Below are 23,764 nucleotides of genomic sequence, written 5' to 3' on the forward strand. Positions count from 1 at the left end.
TACTGAGTTATAAACCTCGATTTATTTTCTCCAATATCTTTTCTTTCTCTATATTGTAACAGTCCCTCCCTTGGGTCCTCCTTAACCTTTTCATAGGCTTGATACAAATTATTCTTAGAGTGTACTTTTTCCAATCATTTTTGTATTACTACTTCAGCTTCCACTCTAAAATCCTTTTTATTCTCACAATACCTTCTCATTCTTCTCAATTCCCCATTCTGAATGTTTTGTAAGCACTTTCTTATAATGATTTGTAGCTTGCAAATACCTATTTGAATCAAATACCTTTCTATTATTTTTTCACTCAGCTTAATGCTTGTTTGTCATCGATTATAGTAAATGTAAAGTTTATTTATTCCCATGTATTTCTCCTAAAAACTATTAGTTTCAACTAACTCTGCCATAGGACTGATATTTCTTTTATATAATTTAATATTCTCCTTAATTCTTGCTCCTTCCATCACACCATTTACATATTTGCAAAGGTGAGCAAAAGGAGATCACATTGTGGACAAAATGTAAAATAATGTAAAATAATTGTTATTCAACAAAAAAGGCTTTAATTACATTCCACAAGTGCAGTGAGCAAAGTGCAATTTCGAACTCAAGATGTGTTTTCCTCCTCAATGCAGCATTTTTCCCACTGCAGGTACAAGGGGTGATTTAAAACTGCATTCTATTTACCAAAATTAACACAATTTTACGTATGCTTCATTGCATTGCATATTTGCACCAGATATTTTCATAGTCTAGCAGCATTTCTGGTGGCATGCAACTTACATGTGCACCCTATTCTTTTGGTGCAACTGCTGCAATTTGATACAAACTTTGCTCTGTATCATTAGGCACAGCAGTGTCTGATACAAAACAGAAGGAAAGAAGAACAAAGCAGCATCAAGTGCAACTATATGGACGTGCAAAGAGCACATTTTGATACAAATACCTTTAATAAAAGTGGTGTTATGTGCAACTGACTGCACTGAATATTTTGAAAGTCTATCTGGGGCCATTTCTGATGTTTATTGTGCAAGTGATGTGCGTGCCCTATTCTTTTGGAACAACTGCTTTTAAGTGATTGACGCAGGGCACTGTGCTTGAGCTTCTGCCTGGTCAGGAGGCAGCAGCATGTGATTTGGAACAGAAGGCAGGAAGGACTGAGTGGCACTGAGCACAAATATACAGATGTGCAAAGAGCAGATTTTGACGCAAGTGCCTTTTATGAAAGTTGTTTAAGCTAAACTTACATTGGGGAGAATTGTAAGTTGCCCCCTTTGCTACACAGCAGCTTATTTAAATATACAATAGTAGTGTTTCTGAAGCAAACACAGCAGTTTTACTAGTGCAGGGAAACACTGCATTATATTTGTATTACTTTAATTACTTTAAAACAATTACATTTTTTGGTGTTAGTGTTCCTTTAAGATGGGAAACCAAATTAATAAAATATACCAATGTATTGATCCATGAATTTAGAAAATATGACTCTCTCTATACATTGTGAGTATAAAAGACTCAGGAATAACATTTAAACAACCTCAGTATATATTTTTAAATAACCTTCAACTTGTTAGGACATCCTAGGCAGGAAAATGAAGAGATACAGTTACAATCTGTCTTCTTGGGACTATTAATCTTCTGTAAGAACGATAGACTATTATAAGTCACATCTAACAATGAAAAAAATTGGAGCATATAAAACTGGAATTGTTTGTAAGAAAAGAAAAGATTTCTCTCAAATACATAATGGTAGAGAAAAAAACAGGCAATGCCAGTTTCATTTTCAGTAGTAGAAAATCTGACAAATGTGTCCAAGTCAAAATCAAACTATAAATATTTACTTGTTTCAAGCTCTCTTGTATAAGGAAACTTTCTATCATTTAATCTTAGCACTCTTCCCTGCTGCATTAATATCCTCTTTCTCAACAACATCATGGTAGAGTTACTTTCTTATTAACTTGTGTTTATTTTGTGAAGGCTCATCTGTAAATCAGAACTTTAGATTAAAGATTAGCCGCCCTTCTTTCCTATTTGTGCTTTCTTGCATTGCCAAGAGTGTTTACATATTTACACCTTAAGGCTTACATAGACATAATGTAAACATCACTTGAATATAATACAACTTTTGTGATTGTAATGGAAGGTAAGACCATATTTCTTCTACAAATACCTACATTTTATGAGAACAACTCAAGTTGAATTATAGTATAAACTATAAAGTAAAATATAAAGTATACAAAAAGTATACAAACATGAAAGTACTGTTGTGCTCATAAGGTTCTCATTGCATTGTATGTTATTTAATATTGTAAAAAATGCTTTTTGAGCACAACAAAAAAAAGTCACCATAGAGGTAATTTAGGACTGCAACAAGCAATTGATTTATGTGGATCCAGGAGCTACTGTGCTAGCAGCAAAAGGGTTGTCACTATGGCCAGGATTTTGTTCAGACTCCAATTGTGCTGTGCACTACACCATCCAGACTTCTTTGCCATGTCCAGTGCAATTGTGTTGAAATTCTCGGTTGCAATTATTCTTGAAATATGGAAAAACTGGTGCAATTATTCTAGAATGAGTGTTATGGGTGTATAAAATGGTTAATTGCTTATGAAATTTGACTTATGGTATTAGAAGTCCAGTATCTTATAAAAGAGTAGATACTGGACTTCATAGCAAATCATAATAGTATGAGTTTGTGCCAGCATGGTTTTATGTATAATAGATCTTGCCCGACTAACAATTTCTTTTTATGAGAAGGTGAGCAGGGACCTCGATTCTGGGATGGCACTGGATATGATTTACTTAGACTTTGCTAAAGCATTTGATACAGTACCACACAGAAGGTTACTGGTTAAATTAAGGAATGTTGGCCTGGAACATAGTATTTGTGCCTGGATAGAGAACTGGCTAAAAGATAGACTACAAAGAGTGGTGGTAAATGGAACATTTTCTAATTGGACCAGTGTTGTTAGTGGAGTACCGCAGGGCTCTGTACTAGGTCCTTTGCTTTTCAACTTGTTTATTAATGACCTGGAGGTGGGCATTGAAAGTACTGTTTCTATTTTTGCAGATGATACTAAATTGTGCAGAACTATAGGTTCCATGCAGGATGCTGCCACTTTGCAGAGTGATTTGTCTATGTTGGGAAACTGGGCAGCAAACTGGAAAATGAGGTTCAATGTTGATAAATGCAAGGTTATGCACTTTGGCAAAAATAATATAAATGCAAGTTATACACTAAATGGCAATGTGTTGGGAGTTTCCTTAAATGAAAAGGATCTAGGGGTCTTTGTAGATAACAAATTGTCTAATTCTGGGCAGTGTCATTCTGTGGCTACTAAAGCAAATAAAGTTCTGTCTTGCATAAAAAAGGGCATTAACTCAAGGGATGAAAACATAATTCTGCCTCTTTATAGGTCCCTGGTAAGGCCTCATCTGGAGTATGCAGTGCAGTTTTGGACTCCAGTCCTTAAGAGGGATATAAATGAGCTGGAGAGAGTGCAGAGACGTGCAACTAAATTGGTTAGAGGGATGGGAGATTTAAATTATGAGGGTAGACTGTCAAGGTTGGGGTTGTTTTCTCTGGAAAAAAGGCACTTGCGAGGGGACATGATTACACTTTACAAGTACATTAGAGGACATTATAGACAAATAACAGGGGACCTTTTTACCCATAAAGAGGATTATCGTGCCAGAGGCCACCCCTTTAGACTAGAAGAAAAGAACTTTCATTTGAAGCAGGTTCTGCACAGTCAGGACAGTGAGGTTGTGGAATGCACTGCCAGGTTATGTTGTGATGGCTGATTCAGTTAATGCTTTTAAGAATGGCTTGGATGATTTCTTGGACAGACAGAATATCAAAGGCTGTTGTGATACTAAACTCTATAGTTAGTATAGATATAGGTATATATATAATTTATATATATATAATTTATGTGAAGGTATGGAAGGGTGTGTGAATGGATGCTGGGTTTTCATTTGGAGGGGTTGAACTTGATGGACTTTGTCTTTTTTAAACCCGATTTAACCATGTAACTTTGCACACTGCATTTGTGGCTGCAAAGAAAGTTTCATTGCTCAGTGACTGTTTTAGTGGCACTGTACGCATGCTTAATGTTATATGAAAGATTTGTATTGCAAGATATAATCTACATTTACATACAGAATTATATAAATTACCCATTTCTCTTTTTTTAAGAACTGGGAGGACAAATTTCAAATCTTGCTGCAAAATTTAAGAGCATATAATTGGTAAGGTAAATAGACGATTAGGACAAATTTTGGGATACCAGTGATTCTTTAACTAGAACAGGTATGGGATCTCTTCAAAAACCTGATATTCAAAAGTTCCAAATTGAGAGAAAATATATCCATAGCTGGTGCTTTGAAGAAGAGTGCCTCTCTAGGTCAATAGTAAGCCTCAAGAACCATTTGGGGTGCCTACCAATCCCCCCCCCTGCAATTCTACTACTACTACTACTATTACAGTAATGATTTCCTTTTAGTCTAAAATAATGAAAATGTACAGTACCTTGTACCTGATGGTAACTAAGCTGCATAAATCCATATAAAACAAACAAATTGGGTTTTTAAGTACATTTTTGGTTCAGATATGGGACCTGTTATCCAGAATGCTTGGGACCTGGGGCTTTCCAGATAATGGATCTTTCCATAATTTGGATCTTCATACCTTAGGCTTGCTAAAAAAAAAAAAATCATGTAAACATTTATTACACCCAATAGGCTGGTTTTGCTTCCAATAAGGATTAATTGTATCTTAGTTTGAATTATGTACAAGGTATCATTTTATTACTACAGAGAAAAAGGAAATAATTTTTAAAAATTTGGATTACGGTATTTGGATAAAATGCCTTTTGAAAACTTTATTTAATATAATATATAGTAATAAGATTCAGTATAACATTGCAAATGTAAAAAAATATTTTTTTTCCTGATAACATGCTAGTATGTTTAGTATTTTTGTCCTTTATAGTACAGGTATGGGATCTGTTATCCAGAAAGCTCCAAATTACAGGAAAGGCGCCTTCCATAGACTCCATTTTATCTATTTTTCTCTATAATGATAAAACAGTACATTGTACTTGATCCAAACTAAGATATAATTAATCCTTATTGGAAGCAAAAACAGCCTGTTGGGTTTATTTAATGTTTACATGATGTTTTAGCAAATTATCCAAATCCAAATTACGTAAAGATCCATTATCCACAAAGGTCCCAACCATTCTGGGTAATAGGTCCCTTACCTGTACCAGTTTTTAAATATTTTTGTATTCTACACAGCTTATCTGTTATCTGCTATGTAAATGTATATGCTAGAGCCCAATTTCAACTTGAATGGCTGCCCCAATCTGATACAAATCAGCTCATTTTTATTCAAACTTTATACTGAAGCAACCAATCCATTTTACCAGTACAGAGCAACAGTACATTATATTAAATGCATACAACCCTCTTTGTGTTAGAACTCTTTCAGAGGTGCCAGATCTGCAATTGATAATGATCTGCTTAACCACTTATTGATTTCCTAGAGCAAATATGTATAAAGAATTAGAAGTCATGATGGCTGTACTCTCAATGACAAACAAAACAAAGATATTTATTTAACACACATTTTTGTGACTTCAAAAGGAAACTGTTTCACAATCTTGTCTGTGTAGATTCTCATTCATCTAGGTCATGTAATACAGTCCAGTTGGTTTAAACTTAATGCTACTAGATACTGTTTCATAGTCACATTAAACCTCATGTTGTAAGGTGGCAGACCAAAGAATGCTCCAGTAACAGACCATTACTGATAAATGAATCTGTCTTGTTTTGCCCGAAAAATCCACAAAACAGCAAGAAATTTGCGAAAGGCATTGAAGTCAATAGTCAGCAATTTTTTTTTACGTTGGACAATTTTTCTAAGTGCACAACCTTTTTTTCTTAATGCATTAATCAATGGGCATTTTTTAATCTTGCTGACTTTTTATCTAAATGCATTAAAGTCAATGGGCATTTCTCTGATATTATTTCCCATCTTGCAGATGGGAAATGTGGAGTTTTACATCAAATCTATATATGTTGAAAACATTTGCTCATCACTACAGACCACATCTGGTCTAATAAGATTTGTAAATACACAACAGATACTAAGATTTGTAAATACACAACAAATACTAGAAAGGTTCAGATACTTGTATGAGGCTACAACACTTCTTGGGGGTTACTGTATTTTTATATGTTTACAGAAATGGTAGAAAGCAAATACATGTATGGGATCCATTATCTGGAAACTCATTATCCAGAAAGACCTAAAAGGAAAAGCCTTGCTGAAAGGCATCATGCAAGGGTGTGTAATCTCCCATACAATCTATATTATGCAAGTAATTATAATTTCCTTTTTCTCTGTAATAATAAAACTGTACTTTGCACTTGATGGCAACTAAGCTGCATAAATTCATACTGATGTTAAAACATGTATTGGGTTTATTTAATGTTCAACATTTGTTGCAGAGTTGAAAAGAATGGTGTTCCTTATCCAGAAACTCCCAGGTCCCAAGCATTTTAGATAATAGATCCCAAACCCTAATACATAACTTAACATAAAATACCAAAGCATAAAAAAATAAATGTTTTAGTAGTTGAAAACCATGCAGTGATAAACATGAAACACATTTGTTCATTACATATTCATATTAGCAATGAATACACCACATAGTTAAAGTCTTAGTGCATGGGTTTTTGGGTCACTGGTATAGATCTATATATATATCTGAAACAGTGCTTGTGACCATCTAATTCTAAGCCAACCTTATCTTGGTTCAATCCATTCTTCTGTTTCTGAGGGAACAATTGTGCTGGCATACCCCCATAGTAATAAACCTAGGCAAATGTTGGGTCTTCTAGTAAACTCCATACACATACTATTATTTCCTTTTCCTCTGTAATGATAAAATACTACTTTGTATTTGATGCAAACTAAGATATTAGTAATCCTTATTGGAAGCAGAACCAGCTTATTGGGTTTATTTTATGTTTACGTGATTATATAGTAGACTTAAGGTATGATCCATATCATGAAAAGATCCATTATCTGGGGTACCTAGCGTTCTGGATAACCAGTCCCATACCTGTGCTTACTTGACTTAGGGAAAGGTATATAAAAAGTCACTGGCCATCAGTTACTTCTCTATGACTCACAGATGAAGTTCAGCAATAGGTTTAAGAAGCACTGGAACCTGTGGTAGATTTGTGCAATGTCACCACTCTGCTGAGTTACACCAACATGTATCCCTTGATTTTATGGCTTAGGGTGACCCAAACAATACACGGTTATCAACCTGCAGAACATTTTTGTATCATCAGCAGTTTTTCATCTCTTATACTTGAATATGAAAAGCATGGAGTGCACAGAAAACTGTGACTAACTAGACAAGGTACAGATTCCATCTTTAATGTCAGGCTGTAACAGTTAGGAATGTATATTTTAAAGGTAGATCCACAAAAGGAATAAGTAGATGACTAAAAAGGGAAAGTTGATATTTAAGCTAGGGAAGGAGTAACAAGGTGGGGTTATTATACTGGTACAAGGCAGAGCAGTCTGCAAAAAAGAGTCAGCATTACAGCAGGTAATAGTATATAGTATTAGTATATAGTGTATAATATTTTGCAAAAATAAATGATTACAAAATTTACAGAAATACCTAGGGTCAAAGTGAATTTTCATATTTAAAAACGTTGAATTTCAAACAAATTTTTGGGTACTTCGGCCATCGATTAGGCTTAAATTCGACTTCGATTCGAAGTAAAAAAGTTCGACTTTGAAAATCTAAGTACTGTCTCTTTACAACTTCTTTTAAAACTTCGAAACTTCGTCGCCTTAAACCTGCCATAGCCTATGGGGACCTCCTAGAACCTATAGCCAACATTTGGCTAAGTTTTTAGAAGTCGAAGTAAAATCGTTTGTTTGATTGATCAATTAAATCGTTCGAATCGCTGGATTAGAAGGATTTCATCTTTTGATCGAACGATTTTACTTCGACCGAATATGGCCAAATTCGATAAAAAAATCTTTGACTTCGAATATCGAAGTAATGCCATTCGATGGTCGAATTTCGCAGTTTTTTACACTTCGAAGTTCGACCCTTGATAAATGTGCTCTCTAATGTAAGAAACATAGCATAGCACATAGCATAACCATCTAAATGTTAATAATGTATTATTAATATAGTAATTTAATGGAAGGGCTTCATCAATAGACAACATTGGTCTATATAATAGGAACTTAAAGAGATACTGACACTGAAAGTGTTCTTTTCAAAATATTAATCTATATTAATAGTTACCTATAGGTCATGTTGATCGTTTTTCACTGATAGTTCTGCTTTTGTAAGTAATTGTGACTTGAAGTTCCATAACCAACCTGACTGTCCCTTCTAAACCTTTCAGTTAGAGTTTCTAATGCCAACGGACCCCGGCTGCACAAATATGGCCACCCCTCATACAGGAAGACATACATGGAGGTAAGAAAGGTTATGTAAAAGCATCTGGAAAATACTTTTATGGCAACATTATAAATAATATGCAAAGACAATAGTATGATAGATATAAAAAAAGCTTATTTTCTGGTGTCAGTATCTCTTTAACACTACAGCAAGGCCATTGGTAGATAAACTATACATCCAAGCAGCCCCCCCATGTCAATTCCCTTCATGATTTAGCAGAAAAGGCATAAGGAAAATCTAGATTTATTATGCCTTCATGATTTAATGAATTTGTTTATTTATATCTGATAATATATGGATTTAACCCCCTGAAAAAAGTATAAATACGATTTTATTGACTTAAGTTTCTTCATGAAATTGTAGTAAAAATATGGTATAATGACCTCATATACTAATTCAATAAAAATTGAGTGAAAGACCCTTCCTTGTAGTTTTATTTGTTTGTCAACAAGTTAGAGGTTGTAGCATACACCTTGGCAGAACCCAGAGCAGTGATAGCTAATTCACCAAACATTAGATTGGGCTTGCCTGGTACAAAGGATTGCTGTCTGAAATTCTGGGGAAAAATGTCAGCCAGTGGCAGAAACACATATAGGTTGCATGAGGATGCATTTCTACATAAGACCTAGAAGCAGCTGGCAAATTGAGTTGCAGTAGACATATCATTTTTTTTTAATCTGGCTGATGTTATACAATTCTGTTTAAGGCATAGTACAAAAATGAAATTTAACAGTATTTTTTATGTGCTGGGATTAGTTTATTGTATTGTAAACTCCAGGCTTTTTTCCATCCATCTGCATCTATGGTTTACTGTAGTACAAATACAAAAAATATCACTGCACAGGAAAAATACAAACCTTCAAGCAATTTTGGAGAAGAAAATGAAATGGATAAACCTAAACTGTTAATTTGAGGATTGAAATGAAGATTAGCTGAAGCATTTGCTCATCTCTTGCTTTTATAGATGAATTCCTCAATATTACAGTAATTTACTGGATTCCTGAATCTCAGTATCCTCATTCCATCCATCTATCTCTATACCTTTGCTATCAAAATGAATCAGAACCATCTGCTTCAGCCAGGAAAGCAGCCTACTTTGCTTTTGGGAAGTCTTACAGAAAGCATACAGTATACATACTTGTGGATGAATGTGAAGTTTTTTTTAACATATAAAAAGCCTCTTAATGACAAGGAGACTCTAATTTCCATTTAAATGGTTACGTGGAGATTTAGGATCTGAAAGTATGCATCCAAAAAGGTCTTGCAAAATATTCAGAGACAGATGGATATTCAACAAAAAGAAAAATAGAGAATTTTGACAACCTTTTTTTTTTTAAAGGATAGTTTTGAATGGAAATAGATTTAGAATATAAAAAGCCCCAATACAGGCTTCATTACTCACGGTTGTATTTTGCTAACAAGAAAGGGATTAAAAGCTTTTACAGCTGATCTATTAAATTTCAAATTCAGTAACAGCTATAGCAGGAGAGAAAATGAAAATGAGAATTATAAATTGCAATATTTGGCAAAATGGCATCTTGCATATGGCTAATATAATCAATATTTGCCCATATTACAAAGTGTAAACACTCTCAATATTTTTATATAAATGCTGCTAATGTTTTTTCCTCTCATCTCCTTTATATCTCCTATTCTTTTGTAGAACTCTGTTCAGGGTTTTTTTTTACTTATTCTGCTCCCTTGCTCTTAGGGGCAAATTCACTAACCTCCGAAAATTCGCCAGCGACGGCTTCACTCACAGCGCAACACCTCGCCAGGAGTAGATTCACCAGGACAAAAATCACTAAAAATTGTGCCAAGCAAAGCAAAGTTGCGCTAGCATTGGCTAATTTGCATACAGTGGGAAGTTAAAGTTCAATGGATGTATATGTTGCAGCAAATACATTACACTACAAAAGCCCAGGAAACCTTAATAAAATAAAATAAAGTTGTTATATTGCCCTACACATGAGCCCAGTGTATAGTTTAGGTGCCATATGTTAGGAAATGTAGGGGGGAAGCCGGTTACCCCCAAAAAAAATTTACACTCTTTCACCTATCACCCTGAAAAAAGGAAAATACGCTAATTTTCAACTATATTTTTAGGAACTCCTGTATACTCTATTGCACTTCACCTGATCTGAGGTGGGGAAGGCAAGTCTGGCGCAAAAGGTTAAGTTCAGTAAAATCCGCATCTTAGTGAATTTGCATAGTTACGTCCATTTGTCAGAGCGCAAATTCGTCGGTAGTTAGGGAGTGAAGTAGCGCTAGAGTCTATCTCCTTCATTAGCGAAGTTACGCCAGCGACCGTTAGTAAATCGGCGAACTTCCGAAATGACATTGCGCTACAGAATTTTCCCCAGCGTTAGTCACTTTGCCCTTTAGTAAATGCAGCAGAGCTAAGAAGATCTGATAATGTATTTGCTTATCTGTGATAGATTCTTGAAGTAAACTGAGCAAGCCTAACTGTTTGTTTCTGTAGATTACTGTAATAGAACAAATCTACTCAATGCTGGTTTAATAAAGCATACAATCCAGCAAGGTAAATGTGGAGTCTGCTAATGCATCTGAAAACTAAAAAACTAAGGGGCAGATTTATCAAAGGTCTAAGTGAATTTTCAAATGAAAAAAAAAATCGAATTTCAAGCTATTTTTTGTGTACTTCGACTGGGGAATAGTCCAAATTAAAAAATTAGAATATCAAAATCAAATTTATCATGTACTGTCTCTTTTGACTTCGACCATTCGCCATCTAAAACCTGCCGAATTGCTGTTTTAGCCTATGGGGGACCTCCTAGAACCTATTTGGAGTCAATTGGTGGACTTTGAAAAATCTAAGATTTTTTTGGGAAAAACTTCGAATTGAATTCGATCGAATGCGCTATTCCTTCGATTCGTACGATTTGGCTAATACGGACCTATTCGATCGAAAACGGACCTATTCAACCAAAAAAAACTTTGACTTAATTTCGGTTGGTCTTTTTGAATTTGAATTTCGAAGTTTTTTCAATTTGAAATTCGACCCTAGGGAACAGTCCAAATTCGATTCAAATTTGAGAAAAATTCTAATATCGAAATTTATCATGTACTGTATCTTTAAAAATTTGACTTCAACCATTCACCATCTAAAACCTGCCGAATTGCTGTTTTAGCCTATGGGGGACCTCCTAGAATCCATTTGGAGTCAATTGGTGAACTTCGAAAAATCAAAGTTTTTTTTGGGAAAAACTTAGAATCAAATTCGATCGAATGCACTATTCCTTTACGATTCAAATTTGGCGGAATATGGACCTATTCAATCGAAAATACTACCTTTCACAAACCTCCTATTGTGTTATAATATCTTACAAGAAGGCATATTGGTATAAGTATTTCTCTGTACTACTTGCAACAAAAAACATTGGTTTATAATTACCATTTCTAGTACCAATAATGAAATAAATGACCCAGTTTATTAAGCTTGAATTATGTACTAAAAATTATATTTACTGTATGTTTGAGGAAATTAAGACTGAACATCTGATCAATAAAAATGAGACAAAGAAAGATCACAAGATTAAAAGCTGTTTGGGGAAATAATTAAGAGCATTGATGCTTTATGCCAAAATAAATAATTATTAAATATAACTTGATGATAAAGGCACATATGGCAAACAACAAACCATGAAACATAAGAACATAGCTTTGACTATATAATCATTAGTGAGGGAATACTCAGTCCAGAGGTTGCCAGTATTTGGTTTTACTGTAGAAGAACCAGTACATGCCATATAGTTATCATTGTGAAGTAGAGCTATTTTTCTCCTTTAGAGTAAAGCAAGACCATATGGGACCATATGGAAAACCTGTATTCCAGAAAGCTCCAAATTACAGAAAGGCTGTTTCCCACAGACTCCATTGTAATCAAAAAACCCACATTTTTAAAAATCATTTTGTTTTTCTCTATACTAATAAAATAGTACATTGTACTTGATCCAATATAAGATATCATTAAGATACTGTAAGGCCAGAAGGCTCTGTAAGGATTATGGACCAAGAAGGAAACACCAATCCAACACAGTTCAAAGTATCCGACAAAGGTGAAAAGAAAGAATCGTCAAGTCCAGGCAATGGGTCAATGCATGCAGAAAGGTTCAAAGTCCAATAAACAGGTGTAAGAAACACTCACCCTAGTGGGTCTGTAATGTTCTGGCACCTTAAATAGGTGTGATGACATAATGACGCTGGCGTCACATTGCTGTGTCCATTCTGCTGGCGTCAGAACGTGGGGAGGCCGGAGGGAGCGGTGGTAGCAGCGCCGGTAAGTATTACTTACAGATACTAGTCTGAATATTTACTCTGAATATGGCTAACTTCTGTCAACCCTGATTCTTGTCTTTAATTCAGACTATGACTTTGCTGTATACATTGTTCCTGACTGGATGCTTACTCTTCTACTTTCTTGGTCCTCTGCTGCTTTGCTTATCTTTATAACAGTCACTGCAGAAAGCCCAGGGTCCTAAAAGGGTATTCACAATTAGAAATAATGGCCTAACCAAAATTAAACTAAGATCTGCTAGTTCATGTGGGCACTGCTCCATCAGGTTCAGAACTTTTTTTTACATTAACATTGCTTGGTTGCATGGTTAAGTTGTATGTCCTGTGCCAGCCCCTGACAGTTTTTAATCTAAGCATCATTTTCTACAAGAAAAGAAGAAATGATAAAGTTATGAATTGCCTGTAGCCATTTTTTTAAATTTGTCATTGGACCCAGTCATCCTATAAATTTTTACTGTTGAAAGATTTTGTGGGGACTGATATTTGCAAGTGAAGCAATCAGTTCTTTGTTTTCTTTTTTTACTTTCTTGATGTATAAAAAGTGCAAAATCTCCAGCAGATTGTGTCCTTTTGTTTGCACTTTGCACCCCATCTTTCACATTGCAAATGAGTCCACATATCACATTAAAGAGATACCAACACTAGAATGTAATATTTTTTCTAAATTTTCTATTGTCTTTGAAGGCAATTTATAATTTTAGGCATTTGCCTGTTGCATTTACATTACCTATCCAATCCCCATATTCCTCTCTGAGGGGGCTGCCATATTTGTGCAGCAGTATTCCATTAGAAACATTAGAAACTCTAACTGACAGGTTAAGAAAGGATAGTAAGGTTGGCAAAACAGTCAGGTTTAGGAACTTCAAGTAACAATTCCTTACAAAAGCAGAAATCAGTAAAACACCATCATATCAATCTATTTTGAAGACAATTTTTTCAGTGTCAGTAGTCTATTAACACACCAAGGTTTTTCCATCTATAGAACTTTCTATGCCCTATAAATATTTATATCAACTATAGCTACTGTACATGTAACTATTCTTTATTAGGGATGTAGCGAACGTCGGAAAAAAAGTTCGCGAACATATTCGCGAACTTGCGCAAAAATGCGAGCGGTTCGCGAACGGTTCGCGAACCCCATAGACTTCAATGGGAAGGCGAACTTTAACATCTAGAAAAGACATTTCTGGCCAGAAAAATGATTTTAAAGTTGTTTAAAGGGTGCAACGACCTGGACAGTGGCATGCCAGAGGGGGATCATGGGCAAAAATGTTTCTAAAAAATCCATTGTTGACACAGCGCTGCGTTTTGTGCTGTAAAGGGCAGAAATCACACTACATTTCTAAACCTGTGTAATAAAATGCTTTAAAACGTCCGGCGTCTACATGCCAATCAAGTCGTGTAAAAGTTACAGCCTGTTCACACGCAAAGACGAAACGCGGTGCTTACTGCAACGCAAAAAGACGCAAAGAGCTTTAATGAATGATACCGTCAAGTGAGCAAATAATAGTTTTTAATTACTAGTTGCTTGTCACCTCCAGGATGTTCGTCCTGTTGGTGGCAATATTTCTGTAGTGGTGTGTTTAGCAGTCACCGTGCTTGTGCGCACGTGCACGGTCAGGCAGAGGTAATTCAATGTACAGTGAAGTGAACCAAAAAACACAGATTCTGCAGTGTGGGCCCAGTTTTGGTCTACTTTATTGATCACCTGCGGTGACCATAAAAGATGCGATTTTGCCACTGTTGCAGAACCCTGAAAAATTAGGCATGTGTACTTTCCTGAAAAATTATGTTTTTTTTGTCGCAGCCACTGAACCAGAAGTCCAGAAACAATATGCCATATAAATGCTGAAAATATTAATTTTTTTTTGTGGCAGCCACTGCAGCACAGAGGCCAGAAAAAATATGCCATATAAATGCAAACAATATTAATTTTTTTTTGTCGCAGCCACTGCAGCACAGAGGCCAGAAAAAATATGCCATATAAATGCAAACAATATTATTTTTTTTTTGTCGCAGCCACTGCAGCACAGAGGCCAGGAAAAATATGCCATATAAATGCTAACAATATACATTTTTTTGTCGCAGACACTGAAGCACAGAGGCCATAAAAAATATGCCATATAAATGCAGAAAATATGCATTTTTTTGGTCGCAGCCACTGAAGCACAGTTGACAGAAAAATTATGCCATATAAATGCAGAAAATATAAATTTTTTTGGTTGCAGCCACTGAAGCACAGAGGCCAGAAAAATTATGTCATATAAATGCAGAAAATATGCATTTTTTTGGTCGCAGCCACTGAAGCACAGTTGACAGAAAAATTATGCCATATAAATGCAGAAAATATAAATTTTTTTGGTTGCAGCCACTGAAGCACAGTTGCCAGAAAAAATATGCCATATAAATGCAGAAAATATAAATTTTTTTGGTTGCAGCCACTGAAGCACAGTTGACAGAAAAATTATGTCATATAAATGCAGAAAATATGCATTTTTTTGGTCGCAGCCACTGAAGCACAGTTGACAGAAAAATTATGCCATATAAATGCAGAAAATATAAATTTTTTTGGTTGCAGCCACTGAAGCACAGAGGCCAGAAAAATTATGCCATATAAATGCAGAAAATATGCATTTTTTTGGTTGCAGCCACTGAAGCACAGAGGCCAGAAAAATTATGCCATATAAATGCAGAAAATATGCATTTTTTTGGACGCAGCCACTGAAGCACAGTTGCCAGAAAAAATATGCCATATAAATGCTGAAAATAGTCATTTTTCGCCATACGTTGACCTTGTAGACATTGTTTGCCCAGTTTTTTTGGTTGCAGCCACTGAAGCACAGAGGCCAGAAAAAATTAAACCAGTAGGGTTTGCACCCTAGTTTGTAACGGTGGCGGAGGGAGGAGGACGCTAAAGGACAGCTGTGTGTGGAGTCATGAGGCTTGAAGAGAAGGACAGCTGCATAGAAGTCAGAACAAGTCTTCCGGCGTGCAGTAACCCTCCGAGATCCACCCCTCATTCATTTTAATAAAGGTCAGGTAATCGACACTTTTGTGACCTAGGCGAGTTCTCTTCTCAGTTACAATCCCTCCTGCTGCACTGAAGGTCCTTTCTGAGAGCACACTTGAGGCTGGGCAAGACAAGAGGTTCATGGCAAATTGTGACAGCTCTGGCCACAGATCAAGCCTGCGCACCCAGTAGTCCAGGGGTTCATCGCTCCTCAGAGTGTCGATATCTGCAGTTAATGCCAGGTAGTCCGCTACCTGCCGGTCGAGGCGTTCTTTGAGGGTGGATCCAGAAGGGTTGTGGCGCTGCCTTGGACAGAAAAACATTTGCATGTCTGACGTTACAGACTGGCCAAAGGGCTTTGTCCTTGCAGGTGTGCTCGTGGCAGGATTACTGGCACCTCTGCCCCTGGAATGTTGATGAGTTCCTGAAGTGACATCACCCTTAAAAGCATTGTACAACATGTTTTGCAGGCTGGTTTGTAAATGCCGCATCTTTTCGGACTTGTGGTATGTTGGTAACATTTCTGACACTTTATGCTTGTACCGAGGGTCTAGTAGCGTTGCGACCCAGTACAGGTCCTTCTCCTTAAGCCTCTTGATACGGGGGTCCTTCAACAGGCATGACAGCATGAAAGACCCCATTCTCACAAGGTTGGATGCAGAGCTATCCATCTCCGCTTCCTCATTATCAAGGACTGCATCATCCACGGTCTCCTCCCCCCAGCCACGTACAAGACCAGGGGTCCCCAAAAGGTCACCACTAGCCCCCTGGGAAGCCTGCTCCTGTTGGTCCTCCTCCTCCTCCTCCACAAAGCCACCTTCCTCCTCTGACTCCACTTCTGGCACCTCTCCCTGCGTTGCAGCAGGTGCCTGGGTTCGTTCTGGTGATTCCGACCAGAAATCGTGCGCTTCCAGCTCCTCGTCACGCTGGTCTACAGCCTCATCTGTCACTCGTCGCACGGCACGCTCCAGGAATAAAGCGAAGGGTATTAGGTCGCTGATGGTGCCTTCGGTGCGACTGACCATATTTGTCACCTCTTCAAAAGGTCGCATGAGCCTGCAGGCATCGCGCATAAGCACCCAGTAACGGGGGAAAAAAATCCCCAGCTGTGCAGATCCAGTCCTACCACCCAGTTCAAAAAGGTACTCGTTGACGGCCCTTTGTTGTTGCAGCAGACGTTCCAACATAAGGAGCGTTGAATTCCAGCGAGTCTGGCTGTCAGAAATCAAACGCCTGACTGGCATGTTGTAGCGCTGCTGAATGTCAGCAAGGCGTGCCATGGCTGTGTAGGAACGCCTGAAATGGGCCGACACCTTTCTGGACTGGGTGAGAACGTCCTGGAATCCTGGGTACTTGGAGACAAAACGTTGGACTATTAAATTTAACACATGTGCCATGCAGGGCACATGTGTTAAATTGCCTAGTCTCAACGCTGCCAACAGATTGCTTCCATTGTCACACACCACTTTTCCGATCTGCAGTTGGTGTGGGGTCAGCCACCGATCGGCCTGTGACTGCAGAGATGACAGGAGTACAGATCCGGTATGGTTTTTGCTTTCCAGGCACGTCATCCCCAAGACAGCGTGACAACGGCGTACCTGGCACGTCGAATAGCCTAGGGGGAGCTGGGGGTGCACAGGTGTGGAGGAGGAGAAGGAGGACCCAGCAGCAGAGTAAGAAGAAGAAGAAGAAGACGAGGTAGAGAGCGATGGAGGAGTAGAGGTGGTGGCAGAACCGCGTGCAATCCGTGGCGGTGACACCAACTCCACTGTTGTTGTTGAGCTACCCATTCCCTGCTTCCCAGCCATTACCAAGTTCACCCAGTGGGCAGTGTAGGTGACATACCTGCCCTGACCATGCTTGGAGGACCATGCGTCAGTAGTCATATGGACCTTTGGCCCAACACTAAGTGACAGAGATGCGGTAACTTGGCTCTGCACATGTTGGTACAGGTGTGGTATTCCCTTTTTAGAAAAAAAATTGCGGCTGGGTACCTTCCACTGCGGTGTCCCAATTGCTACAAATTTGCGGAAGGCCTCAGAGTCCACCAGCTGGTATGGTAAAAGCTGGCGGGCTAAGAGTGCAGACAAGCCAGCTGTCAGACGCCGCGCAAGGGGGTGACAGTCAGACATTGGCTTCTTACGCTCAAACATGGCCTTCACAGAAACTTGGCTGGTGGCAGATGACTGGGAATGGGAACAGGTGGTCAAGGTGGAAGGCGGAGTGGAGGGTGGTTCAGACGGGTCAAGGAGAGCAGAGGTAGAGCAGTAAGATGCTGGACCAGAAGGAGTGTGGCTTTTAGTTTGCCTGTTGCCTTTGAGGTGTTGCTCCCAAAGTGCTTTGTGCTTGCCGCTCATGTGCCTTCGCATAGAAGTTGTACCTATGTGGCTGTTGGGCTTACCAAGGCTCAGTTTCTGACTGCACTCATTGCAAATTACAATGCTTTTGTCAGAGGCACACACATTAAAAAAATCCCACACTGCTGACTTTTTGGAAGTGTGCGATCTGGCGGTAACAGTAGAAGTTGGCGGAGTTGGCGGTATTGGCGGCAATGGCGGGTGCGTTGGCCGGCTGAACACAGGTGCCGATACATGTTGTTGCCCTACTGATCCCTGCGGGCTGTCCTCCCTGCTTCTTCTAGGTCTTATTCTCCTACTGCCTCTCTGACTCTCCGTCTCTCCATCTGAACTACCCTCCTCTTGCTCTCTTCTACTAGGCACCCACAAAACATCAATCTCCTCATCATCATTCTCCTCAGATGCATCAATTTCTTCTGACACATCACAGAAGGAAGCAGCAGCGGGGACCTCCTCCTCATCACTCATTATGTCCATCTCTATCGTGTTCTCTGCCAGAATTAAATCTGGTGTAAGGTCCTCATCTCCTTCATCTTCTTCTGGCAATAATGGTTGCGCATTACTCAGTTCAAGAAACTCATGGGAAAATAACTCCTCTGACCCCAGTGAAGAAGGGGCACCGGTGGTGGAGGAAGTGTTACGTGGGGTGGCCATAGCAGTGGAGGATGAGGAGGATGTTGTGGTAAAGTTAGAAACGGTAGAGGATGGGGTGTGCTGTGTAAGCCAGTCAACTACCTCTTCAGCATTTTGGGAGTTCAGGGTCATTGGCTTTTTAAAACTGGGCAATTTGCTAGGGCCACAGGATTGCATAGCAGCACGGCCCCTAGCACGGCCTCTGCGTGGCGGCCTGCCTTTGCCTGGCATTATTTTTAAAAAAACAACAACAACAAAAACTCAGTTGGTTTTTCTGGAAACGATAATACACACAGCTAGATGGCAGTTTGAAGAAAACAGTGTGCAAATAATGCCTACAAGGTCAACGTATACACAGCGGTGGATACGGATTACGTAAAATATATGAATGCTGCTTGAAAAAAAGTAACTCAAGTGGTTTTTCTAGAGACGATAATATTATCAATATTTAGACAAAATGTGAACAAGCTCACACAGCTAGATGGCGGTTTGAAGAAAACACTGTGCAAATAATGCCTACAAGGTCAACGTATACACAGCGGTGGATACGGATTACGTAAAATATAAGAATGCTGCTTGAAAAAAAGTCACTCCGGTGTTTTTTCTGGAGACGGTAATATTATGGATATTTAGACAGAATGTGAACACGGGCACACAGCTAGATAGCAGTTGGTTGAATAACACACTGGGCAAAAAATGCCTACAGGGCAAATAATGCCTACAAGGTCAACGTATACACAGCGGTGGATACGGATTACGTAAAATATAAGAATGCTGCTTGAAAAAAAGTCACTCCGGTGTTTTTTCTGGAGACGGTAATATTATGGATATTTAGACAGAATGTGAACACGGGCACACAGCTAGATAGCAGTTGGTTGAATAACACACTGGGCAAAAAATGCCTACAGGGCAAATAATGCCTAAAAGGTCAACGTATACACAGCGGTGGATACGGATTACGTAAAATATAAGAATGCTGCTTGAAAAAAAGTCACTCCGGTGTTTTTTCTGGAGACGGTAATATTATGGATATTTAGACAGAATGTGAACACGGGCACACAGCTAGATAGCAGTTGGTTGAATAACACACTGGGCAAAAAATGCCTACAGGGCAAATAATGCCTACAAGGTCAACGTATACACAGCGGTGGATACGGATTACGTAAAATATAAGAATGCTGCTTGAAAAAAAGTCACTCCGGTGTTTTTTCTGGAGACGGTAATATTATGGATATTTAGACAGAATGTGAACACGGGCACACAGCTAGATAGCAGTTGGTTGAATAACACACTGGGCAAAAAATGCCTACAGGGCAAATAATGCCTACAAGGTCAACGTATACACAGCGGTGGATACGGATTACGTAAAATATAAGAATGCTGCTTGAAAAAAAGTCACTCCGGTGTTTTTTCTGGAGACGGTAATATTATGGATATTTAGACAGAATGTGAACACGGGCACACAGCTAGATAGCAGTTGGTTGAATAACACACTGGGCAAAAAATGCCTACAGGGCAAATAATGCCTACAAGGTCAACGTATACACAGCGGTGGATACGGATTACGTAAAATATAAGAATGCTGCTTGAAAAAAGTCACTCCGGTGTTTTTTCTGGAGACGGTAATATTATGGATATTTAGACAGAATGTGAACACGGGCACACAGCTAGATAGCAGTTGGTTGAATAACACACTGGGCAAAAAATGCCTACAGGGCAAATAATGCCTACAAGGTCAACGTATACACAGCGGTGGATACGGATTACGTAAAATATAAGAATGCTGCTTGAAAAAAAGTCACTCCGGTGTTTTTTCTGGAGACGGTAATATTATGGATATTTAGACAGAATGTGAACACGGTCACACAGCTAGATAACAGTTGGTTGAATAACACACTGGGCAAAAAATGCCTACAGGGCAAATAATGCCTAAAAGGTCAACTTATACACTACTACAGCGATGGATACGGATTACGTAAAATTTATTATGGCTGCTTGAAAAAAGTCACTCCGGTGTTTTTTCTGGAGACGGTAATATTATGGATATTTAGACAGAATGTGAACACGGTCACACAGCTAGATAACAGTTGGTTGAATAACACACTGGGCAAAAAATGCCTACAGGGCAAATAATGCCTAAAAGGTCAACTTATACACTACTACAGCGATGGATACGGATTACGTAAAATTTATTATGGCTGCTTGAAAAAAGTCACTCCGGTGTTTTTCTGGAGACGGTAATATTATGGATATTTAGACAGAATGTGAACACGGGCACACAGCTAGATAGCAGTTGGTTGAATAACACACTGGGCAAAAAATGCCTACAGGGCAAATAATGCCTAAAAGGTCAACTTATACACTACTACAGCGATGGATACGGATTACGTAAAATTTATTATGGCTGCTTGAAAAAAGTCACTCCGGTGTTTTTTCTGGAGACGGTAATATTATGGATATTTAGACAGAATGTGAACACGGGCACACAGCTAGATAGCAGTTGGTTGAATAACACACTGGGCAAAAAATGCCTACAGGGCAAATAATGCCTAAAAGGTCAACTTATACACTACTACAGCGATAGTAAAATAAAAAAAAGTTAAATAAAAAAAGAATGAATATTAAAAAAAAAAATTAAAGTTGGTGCTGCTGAACTACTAGGAGCAGCAGATTAGCACACCAGTCCCACTCCCCAACACTGCTAGACTAATAGCACTGGGCTCTTATAGTAGTAGTAGTAGTAGTAGTAGTAGTAGTAGTAGTAAAACAACAAAAAAATAAATAAAAGCAGTCCTTACAAGGACTATTGCTATTGCAGCAGTCAGCAGATGAGATCAGAAGCAGGACAGCTGCCCACTGCAGCTACATACAGAGCACTGCAGTAGAAGGTAGATTACTAGCCAGCAAAGCTACCTAAGCTTAAATGTCCCTCAAACCCCTGCAGACTTCTGTCCCTCCAATAACAGAGCAGTATCAAAACGATTACTAGCCAGCAAACTTTCAACTGTCCCTGAAATCACTAACAGGCAGCAGCTCTCTCCCTACACTATCTCTTCAGCACACACAGGCAGAGTGAAAAACGCTGCAGGGCTTCGGTTTTTATAGGGAAGGGGAGTGGTCCAGGGGAGAGCTTCCTGATTGGCTGCCATGTACCTGCTGGTCTGGGGTGAGAGGGCAAAAAAAAGCGCCAACAATGGCGAACCCAAAATGGCGAACGTCGCGCGACGTTCGCGAACTTCCGGCGAGCGCGAACACCCGATGTTCGCGCGAACAAGTTCGCCGGCGAACAGTTCGCGACATCTCTATTCTTTATGCCCTCATTCCCAGAACTGCTTAAAAGCGAAACAAGTTATAACTATATGTAAACAGTACATTCAGTCTTCATGCAAAAAAAGCTAATTCAGGGCTGCTGCCTTGAGACTTTGGCTTGAAAGTCATTAAAATACCATGTAGTTCTTTACCTTTAGTCATTTACAGTATATACCATTCCACAATAAAGCCTAGCATGTCTGGCTTCTTGGAGAGAGATTAGATTCAGGTAAATACAAGTGCACATAGTTTTCATGATAAACTACTTTTGTCCTGTAAAAAAATGTGAAAATGTAAATGCAAAATAGACCAGGCGATTATACAGTACAGAGAGCAGTCATGCAATCAATTCAACTGACCCTTGACTTATATCCTTTGGTGCATGACAATAAGCTAATAAATGTAGAGAAAAATAGAAAAGATGATGGCATTTCATATTATGTGGGATTTGCATATCAACTTTTTCCAGGATGACATCTTTTCATACCTTTCCAGGCAGCTTTGAAATTGTGATAATGACTGGCTTGATTTTTCAAATAATAAATTCAGATACATGTTAAATCATTTTCATGCACATTATAATAAACCACCTGTTTTAAGTACTACATAAATATTAGGAAACAATTAAATGAAGTGCCCCATTCATTTATTTTAAAATAAGCATGGGTAGCAAGTTTTAAAAATTCTCATCTTTTTCCCTGATATTTACCCTAGTAAAGAAGCACACTTATCAAAAATTGTGTGGTTGTGTCACAAACAGTTAAAGAGCCACAAAGCATAGAGAAAAAAACTAAAAGTCAGAGATTTTTATTAACTGTATTCACGATTTCATTGCTAGTTTCTCATATTACAGAAAATATTACATCTCATGTAACATATTAAAAACAGTTACAACAGGTCAGAACGCCACCAGGTATGAACAAAATATTTTGCGGTGTTTCGCAGAGAAAAAAATCATCCATTGACTTCGATGTGTTTGGCGAAACAGGTCAGAATCTGTTCTCTGCTTCTATCAACTGAAACCAAGGTTAATTTTTACAGGGCAAGAAAGGGCACTCTCAAAAGCTCTTTCTAAAATTGTTTTCAAAAATATGTCTGACCCTGACATAGATCTGTTAGCATTATGATGCTGTGCTCTGTACATCAGATGAGCTTTTTAAATACTAGACACCTGCAAAGTGATGCAGAATTAGGAGCACTTTATCCAGAGTGTAACTTTATGTAGAGCCTGCCAAGGTACCAGAGTTGAACTATGCATCTCAAATGAGAAAACTGATCCATAATTCAAAAAGAGAGCTCACAAAACAATTTATTCAGGAGATAGCTATGGGAATAACAAATTAGAGAATAATAGGAATATGCATTAGAAAATTGAGACCTGGCTTAAACTTACAGTTATTTCAGTGATGTGATTAACAGCGGTCACATATTAAAGCAGTTTTTCCTTAAGTAATTTCTATTCCTGCACGTTAAGAGGAATGTTTTGTAAACATACCTCTATTTAGCTATTATGCAAAGTAAAATTAATGGAGTTATTTAAAAAAAACACAGGCCAGTTTTACTTCTCATTCATTTTACAAGAGAGGTCTTGCCAAACATGAACTGGAAAAGGATCAGGAGAAATGAAAGTTAGG

Source organism: Xenopus laevis, chromosome 2S (assembly GCF_017654675.1).
Source record: "Xenopus laevis strain J_2021 chromosome 2S, Xenopus_laevis_v10.1, whole genome shotgun sequence".
Classification (NCBI taxonomy): domain Eukaryota; kingdom Metazoa; phylum Chordata; class Amphibia; order Anura; family Pipidae; genus Xenopus; species Xenopus laevis.